This window comes from Hyperolius riggenbachi, chromosome 12 (genome assembly GCF_040937935.1).
Source record: "Hyperolius riggenbachi isolate aHypRig1 chromosome 12, aHypRig1.pri, whole genome shotgun sequence".
In the NCBI taxonomy this organism is placed as follows: Eukaryota; Metazoa; Chordata; class Amphibia; order Anura; family Hyperoliidae; genus Hyperolius; species Hyperolius riggenbachi.
In genome coordinates, this window is record NC_090657.1 from 75,470,756 (window position 1) to 75,497,098 (window position 26,343).

At 48.6% G+C, this 26,343-nt stretch overlaps 1 protein-coding gene across 2 annotated transcripts in view; it reads left to right on the forward strand.

The window, feature by feature from the left end:
- The window catches only part of ITCH (itchy E3 ubiquitin protein ligase), a 176,221-nt gene that overhangs the window by 16,807 nt on the left and 133,071 nt on the right, over positions 1 to 26,343 (forward strand). Inside the window, exon 1 of one of the 2 annotated variants that reach the window (XM_068262392.1) lies at positions 674 to 812. The exons of the other annotated variant lie outside the window; for it this stretch is intronic. The gene's annotated coding sequence lies outside the window, so the exon portion shown is untranslated. Of the gene's footprint in view, positions 1 to 673; positions 813 to 26,343 lie in introns of those variants that run through there. 2 annotated transcript variants of the gene reach the window in all.

Consider the following 26,343-nt stretch of genomic DNA (forward strand, 5'->3'; position numbering starts at 1 on the left):
TCCTCCTAGGCTCTGCTTCCCCCTGGTGAGATCGCCATCTGTTGTCACAGTCGGTAATCTCACTAAAGGGTTGCAGCGCCACCTGGAGGATGGAGGGGGAACTGCAGCACTGGATCCCAGGGAGGTGAGTGAGTGCTGGGGCTGCTGCAGATCTCTCTGCGGTGTGACTTTTTCCAGGTTTTAGGGTCTAAAAGCATGTTAAAAAATTGCACCGCTTTTGGCCCTAAAATCCAGAAAGAATCCAACCGCCAAGGGGTTAAAAGCTTAATTCATATTTACTTATAAAGTGAATATTAGGCTTAATCCTGTATTGCTGGGCACCTAATTGCCTAATGTGCTGTACACTGCTGGTAGTAGTAACCATAATATTGTTCTGCGCTTGTTTCAGGTGTGTAATTTAGACACTATTGCAGCCAAAGAGATCAACAGGGTAGCCAGGTAACTGGTATTGCTTAAAGGGAAATAAATATGGAAGCCTTGCTTTAGGTTCCCTTTAAGGAAGGCAGGCGAGGACAGTGGAAATGCGTTGAGGTGTTTTGGAGGGGAGAGCGCTTTCAAAAGCTGTACAGTATGAACGTAGCAAGGGCTCAATAAGGTGCTTGTCCCTTTAAGGTGATGTCACCACATGCAGGGCAGACTCAGGGAGCTACCCGGAAGCAGCAGTAGAGAGGAAGGAACGCTGTCAGACAAGAAGTTATAGGAGACCGGACTGACAAGCAGCCAGACGGCAGGAGCAGGGTGGAAGCCAGGGCTAGCTGAATCTCAGGAGCAGGATGAGAGCCAGGGCTTGCTGAACCTCACCACAGCTGACTGTGAGTAATAAGACTGGGTTCAGACTATGCCGGATGGCTGCACAATGGTGTGTTCACAATGTATCCTGAGTGTATTCGCAATGCTCTGTCATAGTGTCCATGGTCATATTCACATTACTCAGCGCTGTGCCTCCAGTCCGCCGCGGCCGCAAGTGTGAATGGATCCTACGCAATCCTATGAGTGGTATAACCTCACCACAGACTTTAAAGAGACACTGAAGCGAAAAAAAAACTATGATATTATGATTTGTATGTGTAGTACAGCTAAGAAATAAAACATTAAGATCAGATACATCAGTCTAATTGTTTTCAGTACAGGAAGAGTTAAGAAACTCCAGTTGTTATCTCTATACAAAAAAAGCCATTATCTCTACAACTTTCAAAGTCATGGAGAGGGCTGTTTTCTGACTTTTATTATCTCAACTGTTAGTTAACTATTTACTTTTCCTCTGGCAGAGGAGAGGTCATTAGTTCACAGACTGCTCTGAAAGAATCATTTTGAATGCTGAGTGTTGTGTAATCTGCACATATTAGAGAATGATGCAATGTTAGAAAAAACACTATATACCTGAAAATAAAAATATGAGAATATTTTCTTTGCTGCTAATCTTCTAGTAATTATTCATAGTACACAACCAATTCATTACATCATATATTTTTTTTCGCTTCAGTGTCTCTTTAAGGCCAACTATTCTAAATCATAGAAACTGTACAATACGGGGTGCTAAAGGGAACCTGAGGTGAGAGTGATATGGAGGCTGCCATATTTATTTACTTTTAAACAATACCAGTTGTCTGGCTGTACTGCTAATCTTCAGGACTTAGCTGACTTGGTTTTTACTGGATTAGCCTTATGCTTGTTTTCGGGTTTTGACTCAGTGCAGCAGATCAGGTACTCTGACTCAGCTGACTCAGTTTTTACATCTGAGCGGTTTGATTCTGATCTGCTTACCGAAAAAAGCTACCTGTACCATTTTCTGAACGTTTTGGCGCAATGCAGGTATAGGGAAATCGTAAAGCGCTTGAAAAAGCGATTTGTATAGCGATTTCCCCAGTGCTTTCATGAATAAATACATTGTATGTATTCATTTCCGGGTAAACAAAAGTTTGCTTTCTTAAAACAGAAAGAATTTGAGATAATTCAGGTTGGAGTGAGCTTGAGATGTCTCCCAGTGCATCACTGCTGAATATAAGCAAATTAACCCAGAAGCTTAACACACCTCCAGAACCGCTGGAATGCAATGATGTGTCAGCTTGTTAATTTGTACAGAGCCAAAATAATCCAACATGCATACAGACTGTTTTCGGATTGTTTGATCCTCATCAGTGCATGGCATGGATTAATTTGGCTCTATGGAGTAGGACTTGGAACACCCAGAGGTACAGACTAACCAGCAAGTCCATGGTGAACCAGAACTCATTGGAGTGTGTGAGGGAGGGGCTACAATGGTCCTAAAAGCCCCCTTACTAAAATACTAAGGATAGCAAAAATTTGCTTTCTTAAAACAGAAAGAATTTGCGATAATTCAGGTTGGAGTGAGCTTGAGATGTCTCCCAGTGCAACACTGCTGAATATATGCAAATTAACCATTGTTGCCCTTAGAAGCTAAACACACCTCCAGATCAGCTGTGAAAGAGTTCACTTCCTGAATGACGCCAGGAAGTGAAAAAACGAAATGCTCTACAAAAGCAGTTAGAAAAGCGATTCTCTAAGCCAGGGGCGCCTCTAGCCTTCTTGTCACTCCAGGCAAGAAATCCTGTGGCGCCCCCCCCCCCCCATAAAAATAAAACAAAAATCATATACATTATAGAACACTTCACACATGATATAAGCCATCAGAGAAGGATAACTATGAAACGGGGCCCTGGGCAAGATAACACTTTGCCCTCCACTGATGGTCACCTGGCTTATTTAGTTAGATTTGGTGGGGGCTAGCAACCACCAGGCCCCTAAACTTTCTCTAGACCCTAGGCAGCTGCCTAAGTTTACCTTGTGGATGATCAGCATTGTATGCCATACAGCACATGCTGCCAGTATGCACCTCAAATAAATACAACACCCACACTACAAGTTCCAATGTCAGTCACATTGCAAGATTGGATTATCAAGCAAGACATTCTTACTTTCAGAATAATTTTTCACAAACATTATGAGATATGCAGATATGTTACCACCTGTTGGGGTAAGACTGGAGTGGGTATATCATGACATTGAAGGGCTGATATGGTAAGGTGGTTTAAGGCCCAGTGCACACCGAGCGGTTTTAGCAGCGATCCGCCAACCACATCTGTCTGTGAAAACGCTTGGCTAATGTATTTCAATGGGATGATGCACACCAGCGGTTTGAGGTTTTTAGCAAACCGCAAACGTGCCTCCTGCTGCACATTTGCTGTTTGCAGAAGCGATTCTGCCTCAATGTAAAGTATAGGAAAAATGTTAACCGCTCTGAAAAAAACGCTAGATCAGAGCAGTTTTCCAGGCGTTTTTGCTACAGAAGCTGTTCAGTAACAGCTTTTACTGTAACAAGATTTGTAATCTGCTTCACATAAACGCTCAGCATGTTTAGAAAATGTCTCTAAACATGCCTAGAATCGCTCTGAAATCTGCTCCAAAAACCGCTAGCGTTTTGAGGATCTGCTAGCGGTTTTGGTGTGCACTGGGCCTAATGGTTTGATTCATAATCCATTCTGGAGATAAGCACAGTGTGTTTGTAGTGTAAGTGATACAAGAGAAGAGAAGTAGAATGGAGGGAGGAAGGGTAGTAGAGGGTCGGAATTGATGACATGGATGAGCAGATATCTATGAGTAGAATAGAGGCTCAGTGGGTAGCACTACTGCATTTTAGTGCTGAGTCCTAGGCTTGAACATTGGCCAGGGCAAAATCTGCATGGAGTTTCTGTCTTCAGACACTTCAGACATTTCCTGCATCCTAAAAAACATACTAATAAGTCAACTGGTTTACCCCAAAACAATCCTATATTGAAAATATTAGACTATAACTGTGGTAGGGATTAGATTGTGAGCTCCTCTGAGGACAGTCAGTGACATGACTCTGTAAAGTGCTGCAGGAGATGTCAGTGCTATATAAATAAATAATAATAATATGGTAGGACATTAGACTATGACTATGGTAGGGTTAGATTGTGAGCTCCTCTGAGGACAGTCAGTGACATGACTATGTACTCTGTAATGTGCTGCAGAAAATGTCAATGCTATATAAATACATAATAATAATATGGTAGGACATTAGACTATGACTATGGTAGGATTAGATTGTGAGCTACTCTGAGGACAGTCAGTGACATGACTATGTACTCTGTAAAGTGCTGCAGAATGTCAGTGCTATATGAATACATAATAATAATATGGTAGGACATTACAGTTTGACTATAGTAGGGATTAAATTGTAAGCTCCAGTGAGCAGTCAGTGACATGACTATGTACTTTGTAAAGTGCTGAAGATGTCAGTGCTACATAAATACACAATAATAGTTCCAAATGCTACTGGCTCCTCTGAAGAGTGCTCAGACTAGTGTACATAGTTGTGCACATTGTTCCCTTAAGTAGCAGTTGTTTGGTCAGAGAGACAGTGGGAGAGGGAGCATGAGCAGAGGGTGAGGGCGAGCAAAGTTAAGCTCCACACTCACCACAGTGACTGCAACAACACAGGAAGATGGATCCAGCGAGGTGTCCCCTCATGACAAGCGTCCAGCGATTCATCTTCCTGCCAGCGGGTATGCGAGATGTCACATGACATTACAGGACGGGCGCGAACGAGAAGTCAAGCGACGGCAGTACTTTACGGGGTGTCATCAAGGATCTTAAAGATCCGGTCCTCAGTGACGGTCACATTTCACCACACAACGCTAAGGGATGTCACGACATCGTGTAAATGACTACTTGTCGCTCAAAAAAAAATAAATGAATGGACATCGGGAAAATCGTTGGAAAAATCGTGAGGTGGGTACATAGCATTAGAGAGAGGGCAAACAGACAGCATTAATGGAAATACATTATTATGCCATCTTCAGTTATAAGTAGTGATGGATGTAATTACACACATTGCTTACATGTCCATTATCATTGTTTGAGCTTTAGATGCTGCCCTCCTATTCACTCTCTCACAATGAAAGACAAAACCTGCAACCCCCACTGTGTCCATTACACACTTCAAACACTGTCCTTGGGAACTCAGGGAGAAGTGCAGGCTGTGTGTCCCAGTCAGAGGGAGAGAGCATCAGATGATCGTACTGCTCCATAGCTAGTCATGGCTGGAGAGCGTCCTGACATCTAGACATGCAGGACATGACCAGGGTAGGGCTCTAATTGAGCTGACCTTCATAATTACCGTAACATAAGCTATGACACCCAATTGGAGTTATAAGGCCACAGCTTTATTACAGTGTTAACATTAAACATTAGTTGAGCTGTGACAGCGAAGCATTGAAATAAAAAGATGATTAAAAAGGGGGAGGGACAAGAAACACATATTACAACAACAATCATATTTCCATTAACAGATGGCGGGGCGCTTGAGCGCTCTGCAGGTCCCTTGACAATGCCCTTGCGTGCTGGCCACTAGCCTTCGGCTTACATTATCACATTACACCACCACTCCTCACTCCATTATGCATTATCCATTATCATGATATTTCATTATGGGATCCTCTTTCGACTCATTCATTGGTTATGCCAGCTCAGTGGTGAATACTTTCTCGATGTCCAAAGCTACGGCATTGCCAAGGACCCGCCCTCGGCTGTGACGAAGTCTGTAGGGATACAACAAGTTTGCATTGTTATGGGGTGTTCCCAACACCCATCCTGCCACTTGCTACTGACGAGCAAGCGGCAATGGGAGGGTGGGTGGGAGAAGTTTGCTGTATCCACACGATCCAAGAAGGGAGGCTGAAAGGCCAGCCCCCTGGTCTTATAGTGTCCTGGCCTCAGGCCAGGACACTCCACCTTTACTTCACACCTGGCGACCCTATTGTCTCTGGACAGTCCAGCTCAGAGCCCACCCGGTCACGCCTCTTCTCGCCCTAGCTTCGCCCAGCTCTCAGGTTACTTGACCAGGGTAGGGCTCTAATTGAGCTGACCTTCATAATTACCGTAACATAAGCTATGACACCCAATTGGAGTTATAAGGCCACAGCTTTATTACAGTGTTAACATTAAACATTAGTTGAGCTGTGACAGCGAAGCATTGAAATAAAAAGATGATTAAAAAGGGGGAGGGACAAGAAACACATATTACAACAACAATCATATTTCCATTAACAGATGGCGGGGCGCTTGAGCGCTCTGCAGGTCCCTTGACAATGCCCTTGCGTGCTGGCCACTAGCCTTCGGCTTACATTATCACATTACACCACCACTCCTCACTCCATTATGCATTATCCATTATCATGATATTTCATTATGGGATCCTCTTTCGACCCATTCATTGGTTATGCCAGCTCAGTGGTGAATACTTTCTCGATGTCCAAAGCTACGGCATTGCCAAGGACCCGCCACAGCATTCGTCCTTGCCCTCTCAAGGGCGAATGCCCGCCCATACGCAGAGCGCTGCCTCGAGAGCCTCTCTCAGGCCATATAAGAAGATGGTGTTGCCCAGATCATTTAGGTGCACGCCGTCCCTCTCCAGGTGCCCTGCCGGCCTTTCGAGCAGCGTGTGACGTACCGCTAACCCCCCAGACCTGAACATAAATTTCGAAATGGCTCTATTGATTTTTGCCCGAGACTGGTTTAGGACCTGCTCGGGCTTGCGCGGGCGCCAAGTTAGCCTGGGGATGATTTCCGACCACACTATGGTCATATGGGGGCAGAGTGACCACATCCGTGTGAATAGCGATATTAGCTCTTGCATCAGCAGATGCTGCTGCATATGCCCGACGTCGTTACCCCCTATATGGACCATTAGCACGTCGGGGGACCGCCTTGCTTTCACTAACTTAAAAAATTTTTTGGGCCAGCCTCTCGACTGTCAGTCCTCCCTGGCCCAGCCAGTGAACCTCCACGTTGTCGCTTACCTGCCCGAGCCGACGGTCTCTGTCTCGCTTTGCCGCTCGTCGCTCAGTATGAATGCCCCATTATCCACACTATACATTTTCGTCGGCCTGTGAGGGATGATAGTCATTATAACATGCTACAGTACAAATTTTTTTTTTTTTTTTTTGATTGTTCCTCGCGCCCTACACTTATCGCTCCGCCAGGTGCGGGCGAATGTAAGACCTGAAACGGTGCGATTCCCATCTGCCGATCTTTTTAATCATTTCGGCGCCGAGGCCCCATCTGGTTGCCTCGGTAGCCGCCCCAATGCGAAATGAGTGTGACCCGTATTCGGCCGTGGCACACCCGATCCCTGTGAGTGTGCGTTTTAGCAGGGCTACGAACTGAAATCTGGACAGCGTAGTTCCGTCCTCGTGCCGCAGGAGCGGACCGGTTCGGTCAGATTGCCCCTGCATAAAACTTATGTACAGTTGTACCGGGCAAGCCCTGCTCCCGGCCATCTCCCTGAGCCTAAGGGTTACTCCTTTGGCCCTCTGGTCCGTTTTTGATCTGGGAATGTGCACCCATAAGCTGCCTTGGGTTACTGAAATATCCTTTCGCTGTATCCCCCCCCCGCTATTTCTATTGGGGCCTACCAGCTCCCCCACCCTCAAAGCTCCATGGAAAGCTAGCGCAAAAGCCAGTTGGAACAGCCGAACTTCGTGTGCACTGCGGCAATGTACCTCCAGTGCGTTCAGTAGTTCGATCAGTAGTGCCAGCGTAATGGGCCTTCGGCAATCACCTCCCAACTCCTCCTTACCCCTACGTCTAAAACCCTTGACCACCTGGCGAATCATGAAGACCTTGGTTAAATCTTCCTCCCCCCTCAACTTAAATAAGAATGCCAGTGCCGCCATGGCCTTGTCCACTGCGGAGGGTGACGTAGCCGTGGCACATACGTTGTCGAGGAAATGGAGCATAAGGCTCCTTTTCTCCTCGGGGTTCCTCGTTGGGTGCCTGATTTCCCAGTCCGCCCACCTATTCCATACTCTGGTGTAGGCCCTCCAAGTGGCTGGTGAGATGGACTGTCTCACCCAACTTGCCAGTCTGTCGAGACTGTGTCCCATAGGCCTGGTGGTATCTGTGTGGGCCTCTCGTCCGCCTCTGGGGCCAACTTCCGAAAACGGTCCAGCTGAAAACGAGACAGTGCGTCAGCTATCCCGTTCTCCTTACCGGGGATGTGTACTGCCCTGAAGCTAATGTTATGCTGCAGACACTTTAGTACGAACTGCCTGATGAGACTCACAACTGGGGGCGATGATGAAGTCAGACTATTTACTGCTGCGACTACTGCCATGTTGTCCGTGCGAAATCGGACTGCTCTGTTGGCTAGCTCGTGGCCCCAGGCCAACAGTGCTACTACCAGCGGGAAGAATTCTAGAAAGGCCAGGTTCCTCCCCAGTGGTGATCGGAGCCATGGGTGTGGCCACCTGCCGCTCACCCACCGTCCTTTGAAATAAGCTCCAAAGCCTGTGGACCCCGCAGCGTCGGTGAAGAGCTGCAGCTCCTCGTTCGTGCGCCACTCTTGGGGCCACAGCGTTCTCCCATTATAATCTGCCAGGAACGATTCCCAGACCCTTAAGTCATCTTTTGTCTCCCGTTTTAGCCTGATGAAGTGGTGGGGCTGCTGTATTCCTTTCGTCAGAAAGGCTAGGCGCCTGCAGAAGATCCTGCCCATTGGCATGACCCTGCATGCAAAGTTGAGTTTACCCAGTAGTGACTGTATTTCTCGCAGTGTCCTTTTCTTGGCTGCCAGGGATTTTCCCACTTCAAGCCTGAGGTCACTCACCTTGTCCTCAGGTAGTCTGAATTCCATCGCCTCCGAGTCTATCTCTATCCCCAGAAACTTGATCTGCCTCGTTGGTCCTTCAGTTTTGTCAGCTGCTAATGGTACCCCGAATAGGTCAAATGTGTCTACCAGCGTGCGCATCAGCTGCCCGCATTCGCCCGACCCGGCCGGGCCGACGCAAAGGAAGTCGTCCAAGTAATGAACTATGCCTTTGGAACCGCTTTCGTTCTTCACCACCCATTCTAGGAATGTGCTAAAGGCTTCGAAATACGCGCATGATATTGAGCAACCCATGGGCAAGCATCGGTCGACATAATATCTTCCCTCAAACTTGCATCCCAACAGGTGCAGGCTATCCTTGTGCACCGGCAGTAGGCGAAAGGCCGATTCTATATCTACCTTGCCCATTAAAGCCCCTTGGCCTTTTCCTCTCACCAGGGCTGTTGCCCTGTCAAAGGATGCGTAGTGTACCGCTGCTAAGTCCGGGTCGATCCCGTCGTTTACCGATGTGCCCCGTGGGTGCGACAGGTGGTGGATAAGGCGGTATTTACCTGCCTCTTTCTTGGGGACCACGCCTAGGGGTGATATGTGTAGATTGGGAATGGGTGGGTGTTGATAAGGACCTGCCATCCTTTCCATGGCTAGCTCCTTATCCAGTTTTTGCGCCACCACCTCTGGGAATTGATACGCGGATTTTAAATTTTTTTGCACCTGTCATTTGGGTAGGCCGTTTCGCATGGTATTCTAAACCCCTCCCGAAAACCATATGCTAGCAGGTCGGCCTGTTCCCTATTGGGGTACCTGTCTAGCCATGGGGCCATCGCCCCATCTTTAACTGGCGTGACTCCCTTTTCCAGCTCCTTGCTCTGCCTTGACCCCTTGTGCGTTTCTGTTCCTTTTGTAGCATTTTGCCCCTGGGTGCCCACTGGCCCCGCAGACTGCGCAATCGTGCTTATACCTGCATGTGGTTCCCCGCTTGCAGGTATCGTTGTTGTAGTTCCAGCATAGACCCTTTCTTTGCTGGGCCAGCGAGGCATCCGCCCCGCCGGCACCTGCTTGAAAGGGGGCGTTCTGTCCCCCTTTGTACCCGCCCCCGTATTCTGGTTTGGCGGGGCTACTCAGTGACATCCATAGCATGATGTCCCTGTGCTCCCACGTCAAAGATGACCTGACTGCCATCCTTTGGCGAAACTGCTCATCGTATAGCAGCCAGGCCTTCCCCCCGTATTTGTGGTAAGCCTCCCTGATGCCGTCTAGGTAGCAGAACATTGCTGCGCATTGTTCTGTGGTCTTTTCCCCCACTATGCTGGCGAATATGTGGAACGCCCTGGACCAGTTGGGGAATGTCCTGGGTATTAGTCTATACATTCTCCTTATGTCGTCCTCCTCCTTGCGGTGTTCCTTGCCCCTTTCCCATTTGTCTATGTTAGAGTTATCCAGGGGGAGCACTGTGAAAATGTCAATGTACTGACCCTTCCAAATTTTTTCCTTTGTCTCCTCCGACACGTGGAAACCTAAGGGGCCCGCAAAACAGATGTAGGTGCTGCTCTTAGCCGAATCGGCTAGACGGGGTGCCCGTTCGGGCTTCTCGGTCGCTGCTACCCCTGGGGTTGCAGCGGCCGGCGGTTGATCGTTCCCCACCTCCGGAACCGAGCCGCACACCTCTGCCTGTTTTCCGGGCCTTGTTTCCTCCCCCCCACCCCAGGCCCCCACCTGCTGGGTGGTATTATTTGCCCTAATGGCCTTTAGAATCTCCAGCAGTAACGACCGCTGGTCCCCCTCCTGCGAAACACCACTAGCATTTGTAGAAGCATACATTTCATTGGCAGTCGTTTTGTTGTTCTCACCTGATTGGCTTTTTGCCTCCTGGGGTGTCGCTGGTCCATCCCTTCGATGTGGCCCCTGAGCCAAGTGCTCCCCGGAGCCGTGATGGGCGACCTGCGGAGGCAATAACAAAGAGGCGACCCCTTCTGCCCAGTTATATCGCTGTCGCGCGCCCTGTTGCTGCCGTCCTTCGGCGCTGCTGCTGTCCCGGCCTTGTGCCTGGTCCCCCCCGCTTCCCCCGCGCCTTCCTGGTAACCCCATCCGCCCTCCTGCTGGCCCCCGTAATGGCCCTGGTCTTCCTCCTGGTCCCCCTCGCTCTCCCCTCCCTCCTCCGCCGAACTCACCTCCGTGGCGTGTTCTGGCTGCTGCTGCCGTCCTCTGTCCCTTTCCCGCCCGCTGGGCCTCTGAGCTGACGCCTGACCCCCGCCCTGGCCTCTTGTGGCCCCCCTGCCCGCTGCTCCCTTTCCCCCCGCCTTGCGACCCCCCCCCTTTCGCTGCCCTGCGACCCTCTGATCTCCTGGGGCCCCCTCTGACTGCTGCTCCTGCCTCCCCCCACCATCCCCCGGCACCATGCTGGGGCTCTGCGGTGAGCCCTTCACTTGCTCCGGTGTCTGGAGGCTCGGGGCTGGGCCGTGCCCCCCTCGGTGGCCATGTGTGTATGGCCTATGGGTGGGGGTGGCCGCTTGATGGGGGTGGCAGCTGGCTGGGGATGGGGTGCGTGAGCCCTGCGCTGCGGGGGTTGTGTCCCCCCTGGTCCCACCGCTGTGTCTGCCGCTGCGCTGGCTGCGCTGCCCGGGGTTCTTACCTGCCCCGTCCCGGCGGCGGCCATTTTGCCGTGGGCTGGCTGGTTTGGGACGGCGGCCATTTTCCCGGAGTCCCGGGTGGCGGCCATCTTGCTGGGGCTCCGGGTGGCGGCCATTTTGGTGTGGGCCTCGAGGGGGAAGAGGGAGGGGGCGTGGACCTGCCGCTGTTTGTTGCTGTCCGGGCGGGTGGGCCTCCTCGGTCGGGCCGTCTCCCGCACTCCGGCTCCTCTCTGCCCGCCCCACGTGGACCCCGCGATCCGCCGCCGCAGCCTGGGCCCCTATGCCCCCCGCGCCGACCACCGCATCAATGGGCCCTTCCTCCCCCCGCCTCCTGCTCCTGGCTGGGGAGCCTGCGGGACTATACCGGACCGGAGGCCTCCTTCTCCTCGGGTTCTCCGGGTGCGGAGCCCTATCCAGGTCAGTGAGCTGGGCCTGTAGCCACAGCATCCCTTGCTCGCCTGGCATGGCCCGCACCCGGTCCCAGAGCTCCTGCATGGGGGCATCCATGGCTGTTTGCCCCTGCAGCTGCTCGGTGCTGGGGAGGGTGGGCTGAGGGGGAAAGCTTGGTGGGGTAACTGGGCAGGAGGGTTGCGAGGGGTGGGATGCGACAGCCAGCGGCCACCTGGGGCACTTGGAGGGTGCTGCAAGGGCCTGGAGTGCTGTGAGGGGGCCGCTGTGCTGGGTGGGATGGATGGATGGCACACAAAGAGAAGACTTGGTGTGCCCAGAAGCTCCTTGGGGGAGATGCAATGCGAGGCAGGAACTGCAGGTCGGTCGCCTGCAGCAGCTGTAAAGGCCTCGGTGAGTTGGGCCCGGAATGGGATGGGGTTTTGCCGGGCTGGGGTAGCCGGGATGAATGGGCAGGATGGATGGGGCTTGCAGGGGCTGCTGCTAACCGCTGGGGAAAAAGGCTGCTGTTGTGTGGGCCTGATGCTGGGCGATGGCTGGGGAGGGATTTCTGGCTAAGGCCTAGTAAGAAAAACTGCACTTACCCCAGCCTGAGCTCCAGCGAAGTTTGCTGTATCCACACGATCCAAGAAGGGAGGCTGAAAGGCCAGCCCCCTGGTCTTATAGTGTCCTGGCCTCAGGCCAGGACACTCCACCTTTACTTCACACCTGGCGACCCTATTGTCTTTGGACAGTCCAGCTCAGAGCCCACCCGGTCACGCCTCTTCTCGCCCTAGCTTCGCCCAGCTCTCAGGTTACTTTCTAGCAGAGCACACAGGCTGTCTGCAGAGTTTACTGTTTGTTTGTTTGTCTTGCTCGCTCTGCAGACTCAGTAACATTTGGGGGTAGGGCGCTGTCACCTCTGTACACTGAATAGTGAGGGACTGTCTCCAATCTTTCTATGAATCCTTATTAGATGCATTCCTAAAAACACTTGTGAGAGTAGAACAGAGTAACCAAGCAGCTCAGGGTGACCCAAACTACTAGGAATGTATAGGGGGATAAAAGGAACCAAAAAGCCCTCCTACTAAAAAAGCAAAGCTAGGTGTAATTGCCTTCTTAAAACAGAGAGTAGAAAACTTTCTCTACATACCCTTAAACGGCAGTCAGTCACTCAGGCTCAGAAAGGTGGGGGCAGAGAACAGTTATAAACCAGACACCTTCTTCTAGTTCTTAGGGAGTATCTATAAATCTGAACTCTGAATGATTCTTTATCCCTGACTTAGCAGAATGCTATTTGTGAAAAGAGCAGAGTATCCAAGCAGCGCAGGGTGACCCAAGCTACTAGGAATGTATAGGGAGATAAAAGTTACCAAAATGCCCTCTTACTAAAAAAGCAAAGCTTGGTGTAATTTGCCTTCTTAAAACAGAAGGAAATCTATTTCTCTCCAGTCCCTTACAACGGTCTTTCAGGACAGGAATTTTTATTTTCCCTTGGACTGACAGTAATTTATTGCGCCTTCCCCATCAAAGCCGCTCCAAGCCGCTGCCTGGATGGTCAGTAGGTTAAGGCGCCCCTGCTCTAAGCTCAGGGAAAAGTGCAGAACAAAACTCTCAATAAATCGCTCAGCGCTTGTGATAGCTCTGATGATTTATTATGTGAACAGAGTGAAGTGTGTGGTTATATGTGTAATGCCATCATGTTGAATACCGAATTAAAAAGTAATTTTTGTATACATTTTGATACAACAGTTTTTACAAAACAAATTAAAGTGAACCAGAGACGAAGCACCCTCATATATTTTACCATATAGATCAGTGGGAACATTAGAGAAAACACCTACCATGTTTTCTGTTTCATTCTGCACAGCACAGCTTGTTTCTTATCAGACCTGATAAAATCCCCGACTGAGCGTTCAGTCTGGCTTTGCTATAATGACTCAGCTATAATAATTTATGAGCAGAGCCAGCAGGGGACAGGCTTGGACTTGAAAAGACATGAGAGAACACATGCAAAGCCAGACTGAATGCTCAGACAGGGATTTTATCAGGGCTGATTAGAAGCAGGCTGTGCAGTGCAGAATGAAACAGAAAGCAAGGTAGGTGTTTTCTTTAATGTTCCCACTGATATGTATGGTAAAATACATGAGGGTGCTTCGTCTCTGGTTCCCTTTAATCATTTCAGCCCATGGGTTGTTTTCACCTTATGGACGAGAGAAATTTTCACGTTTCAGCGCTCCGCCCTTTCATTCCCCAGTAACGTTTATCACTACTTATCACAACAAAATTATCTATACCTTGTTTTTTTTCACCACCAATTAGGCTTTCTTTGAGTTTTACTTTTTGCTAATACCGTATTTTTCGGACTATAAGACGCACTTTTTCTCCCCCCAAAATGGGGGGAAAAAGTCAGTGCGTCTTATAGTCCGAATGCTACATATTTGGACCTGCGCCTGTAACTCTATCCCCGTGTCTACTATGTCTGCATATCCCTCCCGATGTCTGCATTTCCCCGTGTCTGCGTGTTTGCAGTGTCTGCGTGTTTGCAATGTACTCTGTGTCCCCAGTGTGTTTGCGTGTCCCCAGCGTGTTTGCGTGTCCCCAGTGTCACATACGAGCAGTTGCCACATATTCAGCCGGCTGTCCCCGGTTTCCCAAATACATGCCTGTCTCGTAGCTTTGATCATCACACTGTATGCCGGTATCGCTGTAGCTTGTAACAATCAGGAAGTCCTGGACATTTTTGCAGAGAAATCCACCAATCCGGCGGGAGCGCTGGCCTCAACCGCCAATCACGCTGCGCACTGCTTGCCCGATGGTGTTGAGGGCGGGACCAACTTTCCGTCATTGGGGCCAATCACAGCACCTGATTGGTGCATTGCAGTGCGCAGCGTGATTGGCGGTTGAGGCCAGCGCTCCCGCTGGATTGGTGGATTTCTCTGCAAAAATGTCCAGGACTTCCTGATTGATACAAGCTACAACGATACCGGCAGACAGTGTGATGATCAAAGCTACGAGACAGGCATGTATTTGGGAAACCGGGGACAGCCGGCTGAATATGTGGCAACTGCTCGTATGTGACACTGGGGACACGCAAACACGCTGGGGACACACAAACACACTGGGGACACAGAGTACATCGCAAACACGCAGACACTGCAAACACGCAGACACGGGGAAATGCAGACATCGGGAGGGATATGCAGACATAGTACATACTGCTCGTATGTGACACTGGGGACACGCAAACACACTGGGGACACGCAAACACACTGGGGACACAGAGTACATCGCAATGATCAAAGCTGCAAGACAGGTATGTATTTGGGAAACCAGGGACAGCCTGCTGCTGAAGTAGTGTAGGTGTTTACACAGACCTAGACACGCAGACACCGGGAAAATCGAGTACATGCAGACACGAAGATACTGGGACATAGGGAGACAGGCAGACACTGGGGCACAGGGGGACATGCAGACACTGGGACACAGGGATAGCAAACACTGAAGGAAACAGTGGACAAGTGGACAGAGGAAGGGGGACAGAGCACAGGGCATTGGACACCAGGACAGAGGACACAGGTGGACAGAGGACATGGAGACACCAGTGGATACAGGAGGGGTGAGGACACAAGGGGGACAGAGGACACAGAGGGACATAGGTGAACACAGGGGGACACAAGAAGTACAAGAAAGACATAAAGTGGGGCATAATAATTCGGGGAGGGAAGGTCCATAAGAAGCCCCTGCACCATGGACGCACCAGGTTTAGTATATTTTTTTTCCCCTGATTTTTGTCCTCTAAACCTAGGTGCGTCTTATATGCCGGAGCGTCTTATAGTCCGAAAAATACGGTAATTATTGTATCCTAAATGCTTTTTAATAGGACAAATAAGAAAAAATGGAAAAAATGCATTATTTCTCAGTTTTCGGCCATTATAGTTTTAAAATAAGACGTTCTACTGTGGATAAAAACCACACATTTTATTTGCCCATTTGTCCCAGTTATTGCAACTTTTTAATTATATCCCTAGTACAATGTATGGTCACAATATTTTATTTGGAAATAAAGGTGCATTTTTTTCAGTTTTATATCCATCACGAATTCCAAGCACATAACAGTAATATACCATCTTGATACACATATTAAAAAAAATTCAGTCCCAAATGTATTTAGGTGTAATTTTAATATTTGGCCACAAGATGTCCTCACGCATTATTTTCTTTTTTTTTTCTGTCCCCTGCCACCAATCCCCCCTGTCTTTGGGACCATCGTGAATGTGTGCTTCCGCGCGTGCGATCGTACGCGCACCACCGCAAAGTGCCCAGACATGAGTCAGCAGCAGAGGGCTGTGGAAGCTTGGCAGCAGCTGTGGGCTGTGGAAGCTGGTTAGCAGCAGAGGGCTGTGGAAGCTGGTCAGCAGCAGAGGGCTGTGGAAGCTGGTTAGCAGCAGAGGGCTGTGGAAGCTGGTCAGCAGCAGAGGGCTGTGGAAGCTGGTCAGCAGCAGAGGGCTGTGGAAGCTGGTCAGCAGCAGAGGGCTGTGGAAGCTGGTCAGCAGCAGAGGGCTGTGGAAGCTGGTCAGCAGCAGAGGGCTGTGGAAGCTGGTCAGCAGCAGAGGGCTGTGGAAGCTGGTCAGCAGCAGAGGGCTGTGGAAGCTGGTCAGCAGCAGAGGGCTGTGGAAGCTGGTCAGCAGCAGAGGGCTGTGGAAGCTGGGCAGCAGCAGACGGCTGTGGAAGCTGGTCAGCAGCAGAGGGCTGTGAAAGCTGGGCAGCAGCAGAGGGCTGTGGAAGCTGGGCAGCAGTTGAGGGCTGTGGAAGCTGGGCAGCAGCAGAGGGCTGTGGAAGCTGGGCAGCAGCAGAGGGCTGTGGAAGCTGGTCAGCAGCAGTAAGGTCTGTGGAAGCTGGGCAGCAGCTGAGGTCTGTGGAAGCTGGGCAGCAGCTGAGGTCTGTGGAAGCTGGGCAGCAGCTGAGGTCTGTGGAAGCTGGGCAGCAGCTGAGGTCTGTGGAAGCTGGGCAGCAGCTGAGGTCTGTGGAAGCTGGGCAGCAGCTGAGGGCTGTGGAAGCTGGGCAGCAGCTGGGGGCTGTGGAAGCTGGGCAGCAGCTGAGGGCTGTGGAAGCTGAGCAGCAGCAGAGGGCTGTGGAAGCTGGGCAGCAGCAAAGGGCTGAGCAACTGGTTGGAACTCTGATGGACTGGCAGGTTAAGGCTCAGTATGACTGGCAAGAGTCATTATTATCTACAGTATGACAACAGGGTAGAAGACTGCAAAGTTTACAGTAGGAGGCAGGCAAATAAGCAATGTCAGGACTATATTCCAGGAGGAGAGAAGTTGGGCAGTGTAGTATCAGGTCAGTTAGGGGCAGAAAGGAGCAGTCAGAAAAAAATTGTGACCCTTGTGCACCACACAGTTCTAGACACTGGCAGCGATTTTGTTGGAAGTGTACAGTGGAGCTTTAATTTGGTATTTAGGTCTGTTTTACGTTGTATTCGAGCTTAAAGCGGACCCAAACCAAAACATTTTTTAATTCAAAATATTTAGTTGTACCACTCTGACACATACAAAGATAAATAAACACTCCTTCAAGCCTATGAGCATTTCAGTGCATACTTTTCACCCTTCTCTTTTCATAACTAGGGTTATACAGGTGGCAGCCATTAGCAATTCCCCCTTTGCCAGACACCACCTACTCCACCAGATTGCCGGATTCTGTCCCGGAAAAATGAAAGGAAGGCAGTGGTTCCTCCAATAAATGTAAAATATTTTATATTTGTCATCATGCAACTGAAAAAAGGCTGCTATTTATTATTATTATAATTTAGAAAATAGATTTTATTTCTGAAATCTTGTATTTTTAATTTGGGTCCACTTTAAATTGTGTATACTTGTATGTAACCTTGATTTTGTTTCATAATTGGCTAAAAGAAATGCAACCGGCAGCATAGCAGTGCCTGTGTGGCGCTTATCTCTTGAGCAGGAATATTCCTGTTTGAGTCTGGAAGGACACCTCTCCACTCCTCTGTGTGGGGCGTAATCAGGTGTGCTGACGTCTGAAGCTGTGCTAGAGACACATGACACCAGTTTCACTCCTGACGTTTCATCAGATGACGGACGGAAGAGAATCCGTGTTTTCAGGGGCATGCCTTATAAGGCCCAAATGGCATGGCTGAGAAAAGTTTTTTTTTTTATTAAAGTTACCTCCGTAAAAGAATAAGACAATTAGGCTGGGTACACATTTGTCACCTGGAATAGTCTGCACAGATGGTTTTGAGCTGCAGCTTTGTAATGGTGCTGTACAGGCATGCTGCTTGTCTCCTGGCTGATCTGTATTTTACGTCGGTCTATACTTGGATCGGTTTATATTTAGGAAGCAGGAAATTTGGGCACTTATTAAAATAGCGGTATTGAGGGGAAATTTGGGCACCTGCAGCACCCGATAAATACGTTTTTGTTTTATTTTTGCAGCTGGGGCAGCAATTGGTGGCAGGGGGTGGTTAAGGTTAGGCATGGGAAGGGGGTTCAAGTTTAGGCATTAGGTAGAGTTTTCGTATGGGGAAGGGGAGTTAGGGTTAGGCGTCAGGTAGGGTGCTTGTGCTGGGGGGGGGGAGGGTGATGCTTAGGCATTAAGTAGGGTACTTGTGCGGAGGGGGGGGGGGTTTGGTTAGGATTAGGTGTCAGGTAGGGTGTTTGTGCACGGAGGCCATGAGGGTTAGGGTTAGGAACCAAGCAGGGTGCTTGCATGTGGGGGGGAGTTAGGTTTAGGTGTCAGTTAGGGTGCTTGTGCACGGGGGGAGTTGGGGTTAGGCGTCAGGTAGGGTGCGTGTGTGGGGGGGGGGGATGGTTAGGATTAGGCGTCAGGTAGGGTGCTTGTGCTGGGGGGGGGGAGGGTGATGCTTAGGCATTAAGTAGGGTACTTGTGCGGAGGGGGGGGGGGGGGGTTTGGTTAGGATTAGGTGTCAGGTAGGGTGTTTGTGCACGGAGGCCATGAGGGTTAGGGTTAGGAACCAAGCAGGGTGCTTGCATGTGGGGGGGAGTTAGGTTTAGGTGTCAGTTAGGGTGCTTGTGCACGGGGGCCGTGAGGGTTAGGAATCAAGTAGGGTGCTTGTGAGGGGGGGGGGGGGTAGGATTAGGTGGCAGGTAGGGTGTTTGTGCAGAGGGGCGTGAGGGTTAGGAATCAAGTAGGGTGCTTGTGCGTGGGGGGGGGGGGAGTTAGGGTTAGGTGTCGGGTAGGGTGCTTGTGCGGGGGGGGGGGTGGAGGTTAGGATCAGGTGGCAGGTAGGGTGTTTGTGCAGGGGGGTGTGAGGGTTAGGAATCAAGTAGGGTGCTTGTGCGTTGGGGGGGGGAGTTAGGGTTAGGTGTCGGGTAAAGTGCTTGTGCGGGGGTGTGTGGAGGTTAGGATTAGGCGTCAGGTTGGGTGTTTGTGCAGGGGGGCGTGAGGGTTAGGAATCAAGTAGGGTGCTTGTGGGGGTGGGGTGGTTAGGATTAGGTGGCAGGTAGGGTGTTTGTGCAGGGGGGGGGGCGTGAGGGTTAGGCATCAAGTAGGGTGCTTGTGGGGGGGGGGGGGGTTAGGATTAGGTGGCAGGTAGGGTGTTTGTGCAGGGGGGCCGTGAGGGTTAGGAATCAAGTACGGTGTTTGTGTGGGGTGGGGGGGGAGTGGATCTGGGAATTCACACTGAGCCAGATTACCTTGTACTGTTTATTTGTTAGACCAGTTCCAGGGTGTTGAGATCAAGGCCCTCACACCCCAGACTAGGAATACTGTGTATCTTCTGTGTATTCTCTAGCATAGTTCCAGGGTGTTGAGATCAAGGCCCTCACACCCAAGACTAGGGAACTGTATTGTCTTTGTGTTATATTCCAGACTAGTTCCAGGGTGTTGACGATCACGGACCTCACACCCAAGACTAGGGAATTGTATTATCATTTATGTTATACTCCAGACTAGTTCCAGGGTGTTGATGATCACGGACCTCACACCCAAGACTAGGGAATTGTATTATCATTTATGTTATGCTCCAGACTAGTTCCAGGGTGTTGTGACTACGGACCTCACCCCCCAGACTAGGATTGTGCTATTACTGTATTACGTTAGCCCAGTCCAGGGCAATACCTTTCATATTAGCTGCAGGGCTTCCTGCAACCCAGCCTCGGTCCCTCGCCCAGGGGTCCACAGGCTACAGGAATATCACCCACAGTCAGGGGTGAATTCCTCAGGAGTCTTAGGCCGCCAGCTCCTCTGGTGGTCTCCACTCAGAGTTGTTACTGTTACACCAAACACTCTCACTATTCTGGTGTCCAGAGGTTAGCAATACATCTATATTATTGCTGATTCTGCAGATCATCGATAATCAGGCGTATATCTGCATTCTTGGTGGTACTGCAGATCGCCAATAATCAGATTCTCTCTGCGTGCTGACACCAATCCTTACACTTGCTTCTTTAAAGCCTAATTCCTTGTCTCCTGTGAAACCTCCCATAATTTCCTCTCCTGACAGAAAGTTTTCTCCAAGAGTCACAAAGCAGGAAATAAAGCATTCATTCATTGTACAGTGTTGAAGTTAGAATCCCCTGCAATGTCGCCCATCATGTTTTCCTACTACGTTATCCCGTTCTCTAACGCGCATGCGCTGTACGCTCCTGTGCTGCCACATGTTACTACTGCATCACTACGTTTTTCTGGCACGCATGCGGAATACCATCCTGTACTGCCACATTTTCTATCAGCTTATGCTGATGATATTTGAGGTACAATATCTCCGCAGCCACGCCTCCTACACACCCAATGGTGATGGTAGGGAGGGGACCCCTAAGCTATGTCTGTACCAGATTGGAGTCCCCATATTGCTGGAACACAGCTGGGACATTCGCCGCCCCACCTGGCGGCCAACCAGGGACATTGGCTAGGACATATTTGTGCCTAGGACATGGGACCCTAATTCTGGGAACATGTCCCTGGTAAACTGGCATGTCTGGTCACTGTATTTAAATACAACTGTTCAATACATTTATTTTTACCTCCTGTTTTCTATAAAACACACATGACGAGACTTTTTAATGAATTAGACATTACAGTACAGTACAACCAATGAAAATTAATGTCTATTCAAAACTAGGTCTCATCTAAAGGCTATCTGAAATGAATACTGATTGAATATTGGATGGACATGCGCATGCTTTCCGTAAAGGTACACGTCAGATAAGTCGTTGCACAGAAATGTGTGACGTCACTCGAGTGACATTAACTCGCAAAATGAAAATACGATGTTGTTCACACACAGCGACATGCTAAATGACTGTCATTTGAAAACTGCGTGCACAAGCTAAAGTGACACTTCACACGACATGAACAAATGTTTTGGAACAATGTAGAGGGCTTTTTGGACCATTGTAGCCCCTTACTCACTCCAATGAGTTCTGGTTCACCATGAGCTTGCTGGGTAGTCTGTACCTCTGGGTGTTTCAAGTCCTACTCCATAGAGCCACATTAACCCATGCCATGCACTTATGGGAATCAATCAATCTGAAACAGTCTGTATGCATGTTGGATTATTATGGCTCTGTACTAATTACAAGCTGACACATCATTGCATTCCAGTGGATCTGGAGGTGTGGCTAGCTCACAGGGACAACAATGGGTGATTTGCATATTTCAGCAGTGATGCACTGGAAGAAATCTCAGGGCTCACTCCAACCTGAATTATCACAGATACTTTCTGTTTTAAGAAAGCAAACTGTTGTTTTCCATAGTAAGAGGGCTTTTTGGACCATTGTAGCCCCTTACACACTCCAATGAGTTCTGGTTCACTATGAGCTTGCTGGTTAGTCTGTACCTTTGTAACAATGTAGTTTGAATGACTTGTACACACTGGCTGACTGCGTGATATCAGCCCAATAGTTGTATGAATTGAGCCGACAGTTGAAATGGGCAGAATACCCAAAATCAACGATCACTCATCATTGTTGCTTAGCTGCATTTGTTACGATTGTCGTCCAGAACGCTGAAATCTGTTGTTCAGCCAGTAGTTTGAAACAACATTTATTTAATGTGTGTGCAAGGCTTAAAGTTAATGTGAAGTGAAATTAAAATGAAAAAATAGATACTTGCCTATGGAGAGGGGAGGCTCTGGGTCCTGTAGAGCATTTTCGTTCCTCTCACGGCCCTCTCGTTCCGCAAGATCTTTTTGACCTATTAGTCAAATACAACTCTGAGTATCCTCTGAGGGCTCTGGGAGCCTGAGTGCTCCTGAAGACAGGCCTCTCCGTACTGTGCATGTGTTACCACGCTCTTGTGCCCACTCACGCATGCGCAGTATGGAACCACCCATCTTTGAGAGCATTCAGACACCCGAAGCCTCCCGTGTCGGCGGATTTGAATGGTTTGACACTACTGGAATGAGGGGACCATGAGAGGAATGGGAAGGCTCAATATAACCCAGAGCCTTTCCTCTCCTTAGGTAAGCATCTGACTTTTTTAATTTTAATTTCAGTTTACTTTTGCTTTAACTCATACTAGCAGGGGTGCACAGACTCAGCAGGCATAAGAATCACATGAGTGTCCTCTGCACTGCTGTGTTGCCCCCCCCTTCCCCCACGGAAACCACTGTGCCTCCTCCCACTCACTAACACACAGGTAACTGTTTGCAGGCTCCACAAGCGTACAGTGAACAGGATGGGGTCTGTAAAAAATGCTCCATGTCACCCTCAGTCTATGTAGGCGTTAAGTAAACCACGGGTCTTGTCTATTTGCCATACGTACCTCGCAATCCTTGCAAGATCCCTTGTAAATAATGTATCCGTATGACACTTATGTCTGCAAAAAACTCTCTCTACCCCCTTTTGATTGTATGTTCTAACACATACAATTCAATCTGGACTCGACCCTTCTGTAGTGAGTTTCAACTTTTTATTTGTTTTTCAGCGGTTATACAGCAACAAGAAAGCACAATGTTTCGGGCTCCCTGCCCTTTCTCAAGTGCTCACTAGTCTGAACACCAACAGCTACTCATATAGATAAAACAATCTAAACACACCCACACCAACTAATTGGGGGGCCGGCACCTATATCTTACAACGTTAACCTTATCTGTACTCAGGACAAGCAATTATAATTATAAGAAGCACTTCAAACTGAAATCTTTGTTAAGGCCGTTTGGGGACAGTGTACCCAACCTGTCCATCCACCATGCCTCACGTCTGAGCAAGGCATTACGAAATTCTCTGCCTTCATGGTGTTGGACCACCTCCAGCATCTGCCACTGTAATTGACTCACAGAGTGACCACACTCTATGAAATGTCTTGCAAGGGGATATTCTCTCTTTTTGCCCTCTTTCTCCTCTCTTTTCTTCAAGGAGTCTGGGTTGCGTATATTGCTTTTGTGCTCATTGAGCCCAGTTTTGATGTCCCTCGAGGTCGGGCCAACATAGGACAGACCACAGAGGCACCTGATGCAATAAACGACTCCCTTCGAATCACACGTCGCAAAGTCTCTTATCGGTATTGGTCTCACCAAATGATCCTTAATGGACTTACCCTTGCGATATACAAATTTTGGTGGTGCATGGCAGATCTGGGCAAGCTGGGGATCCGCCTCCACCAACGGCCAAAACTGCAAGACAGTGTCCCGTAATATCGTGAACTCTGCAAAAAGTGGTGATAAGATTTACATTAGTGTCACTCTCATCTCCATGTACACCATAATTCTTAGTGTCTCTATGTTCATTTCTAACATCATCAGTCAACAGGAAGAGTCTGAAGAATGCTTACAAGTTTACACTTTTTCTTTTAAATTAGCCAAAAAACAAGAGCTTTTATTTTACCCACAGGAATTTTTGAATCGGGATAATAATCCTAATTTAAAACTTTCTGTCTGTAAAATACAAGGTTTAGTCTCCAACAATGCTTAGGTACTAAGATAATGAATTACGCACAGTGTTTCTCTCCCTCCTGCCTCTTCTCCCTCCCCTTGCTTGTAGAGTCATGAGACCCAGGCAGGAGGCTGGAATGATTTGTCTGTGATCTGTCCACACAGGAGCAGCTTGCTAGCAAGTAAAGATTAAAGCGGAATGAAACCCAGCATTTTTTTCTTTGCTCTAATAGATTATCTACAGCATATTATATACAACCAGCATTTTTTTTTTTACCAGAACAGCATTCAAATGGTTTAACACAGGCCTTAGAAGCTCCCCAGCAGGGAAAGCTGGTCGAATCCAAACTAGAGATAATGTTACCTTGTGTTTAATTTTATCCAGTGAGAAATGTAAACAAACTCTTCTCTGACACTGCAAACTCTCCTGAAGACAGTTAGACAATCAGAAAGCATCAGAAAGCATTTCTACTTAAAGGGAACCTTAACTGAACGGGGGGGGGGGGGGGGGGAAGAGTTTCACTTACCTGGGGCTATTACCAGCCCCCTGCAGCAGTCCTGAGCCCTCGGAGCCGCTCTGGAATCATCCGGTCCCCCGCTGTCACTTAGTTTCGTTTTTGACGACTCACCAGTTGGCCGGCCGCCATGCGTATTATTGGACGCATTCCCTACTGCAATTAGCGCTGTTGCGGACCGGAACGCATACATAAATACGCGTTGCCGCATTCCACACGTATTTTTGTACGCGTTGCGGTCCGCAACAGCGCTAATTGCAGTAGGGAATGTGTCCAATAATACGCATGGCGGCCGGCCGACTGGTGAGTCGTCAAAACGAAACTAAGTGACAGCGGGGGACCGGAGGATTACAGAGCGGCTCCGAGGGCACAGGACTGCTGCAGGGGGCTGGTAATAGCCCCAGGTAAGTGAAACTCTTTACCCTCCGTTCAGTTAAGGTTCCCTTTAAGTTAGAAGATGAATAAAGCAGTTATGAATAAAATGCAAAGTCAACTTTCAGAGCAAAAAAAGTGTACTTTGGGAACGTATAATTTCTAAATGAATAATACCAGTACACTATTCAGCAGTGGCTGAATAGAGTACTGGTTAAGGGCTCTGCCTTTGACATGGGAGTCCAGGGTTCAAATCCTGGCTAGGGTCAGTACCTATTCAGTAAGGAGTTCAAGGCAAGACTCCCTAACACTGCAGGGTGGCCTCCTGAGCGCGTCCCGGTGGCTGCAGCTCTTGAGCGCTTTGCGTCCGACAGGAGAAAAGTGCTATATAAATTTTCGGATTATTATAATATTTATGCACAAAAGCAAATATGATAACCGTATGGCATATAAAAAGTAGGAAAACATGTTTTTATTGAATATTATGTCAAGTTTTATATCGCTTTAAAGCATTCCATGCTCTGCTCAAAAAAAAAGAGTTCTGTTTGTGATGTTTACATTTGTTATAGCCTTAATTTTATCACCTGAGTTAGGCAAAAAATGTATAAAGCCAGACATACAAACATCGATTTTGATTACCCAAATGGGCCCCACCAGCCACCCCCCCCCCCCCTCCCAAAAAAAAGACAGAGCTAGTGGCAGGCGAGTAGCAATTGGTACCAGGCATAATTACCATTGGAATATTGTCTAACACCAACTGGCGCATGGATGCAGGCCAGGTAAATATAGTTTGTTTACCTGATCCACCATTTATATAATCATGTACGCTTAGCATTAGCGCCCATCTGTCCCTTTTGTGGAGGGACAGTCTTTCTTAGGGAACCAAATCCCCCTGTCCCTCTTTTTCCCTGATTTGTCCCTGTTTCAGGACTGATGTACAGATAAATATATGAATATATATTTACAGGGCCGGATTTGTACTTTTCACCGCCCAATGCCAACTATACCGTCTGTTTGGTTGTTATCTTTGTGTGCCCCAATGAGAATTCTACTTACTTTCCCTCATTGGATGCCAGTTGTCACAGATGACTATTTTAGTAATATGCGAATAGATTATAAGTTATGTTTTCCTTAAGAACTTTTATGTTATGTTTGTTATCTCATTAATGATGGAACCATTGTGTCACCATGAGAGCTAGGCTGAAGTGTACCTGCAGGATAGAGCTTACAGGTCTTGCAGGGACGACACAAGTACTGGACAGGGAGTTTGAAGGTTAAATCTGTTCTTGTAGATATGGATGGCTGCATAGAATAGCTTTACTGCCCTTCACTGAGCCGCCCCTAAATTTCTGGTGCCCTAGGCCATGGCCTATGTGGCCTTGCCAGAAATTCGGCCCTGTATATTTATCTTTCTATTGAAAGATGTGTTTTTATTGAATTAAAATCAAGACGTTTTAAATCAGAGTGATACGATTGAATTAAAATGTGGTTCATTTTCAAATGTTAATTCAATGGAAAATTAACCAGAGAGAAAAGACCAGTGAGGTTTGAAATATAAAATAACATATTTTTCTCATGAAATCTTTGTTATGCATGACTAGGGGTGTAGCAGGGGCGTGATAAGGGGTGTGGCAGGGGCGGGGCTTTAGTGTCCCTCTTTCATATTTCAAAAAGTTGGGAGGTATGCACCTAGCATTAGCTTGCACTGCCTTGCTGGACTATTGATCTGCCACTTCCTAGCATTTTCACCTTTAGCACAACTAGCTTGCCCTGCCAGGCACAAATGCTGGATGACAATGACACTGTACTTCTGCAAAAAAAATCAATCCACTATCTTTGAAGATAATTGCAAAATACCAGCCAACAGGTGAAGCCTCTGCTGGTATCAGGGTCACATTACGGTTATTTTAAACTGAGATGGGTGTGCTGCAGCAA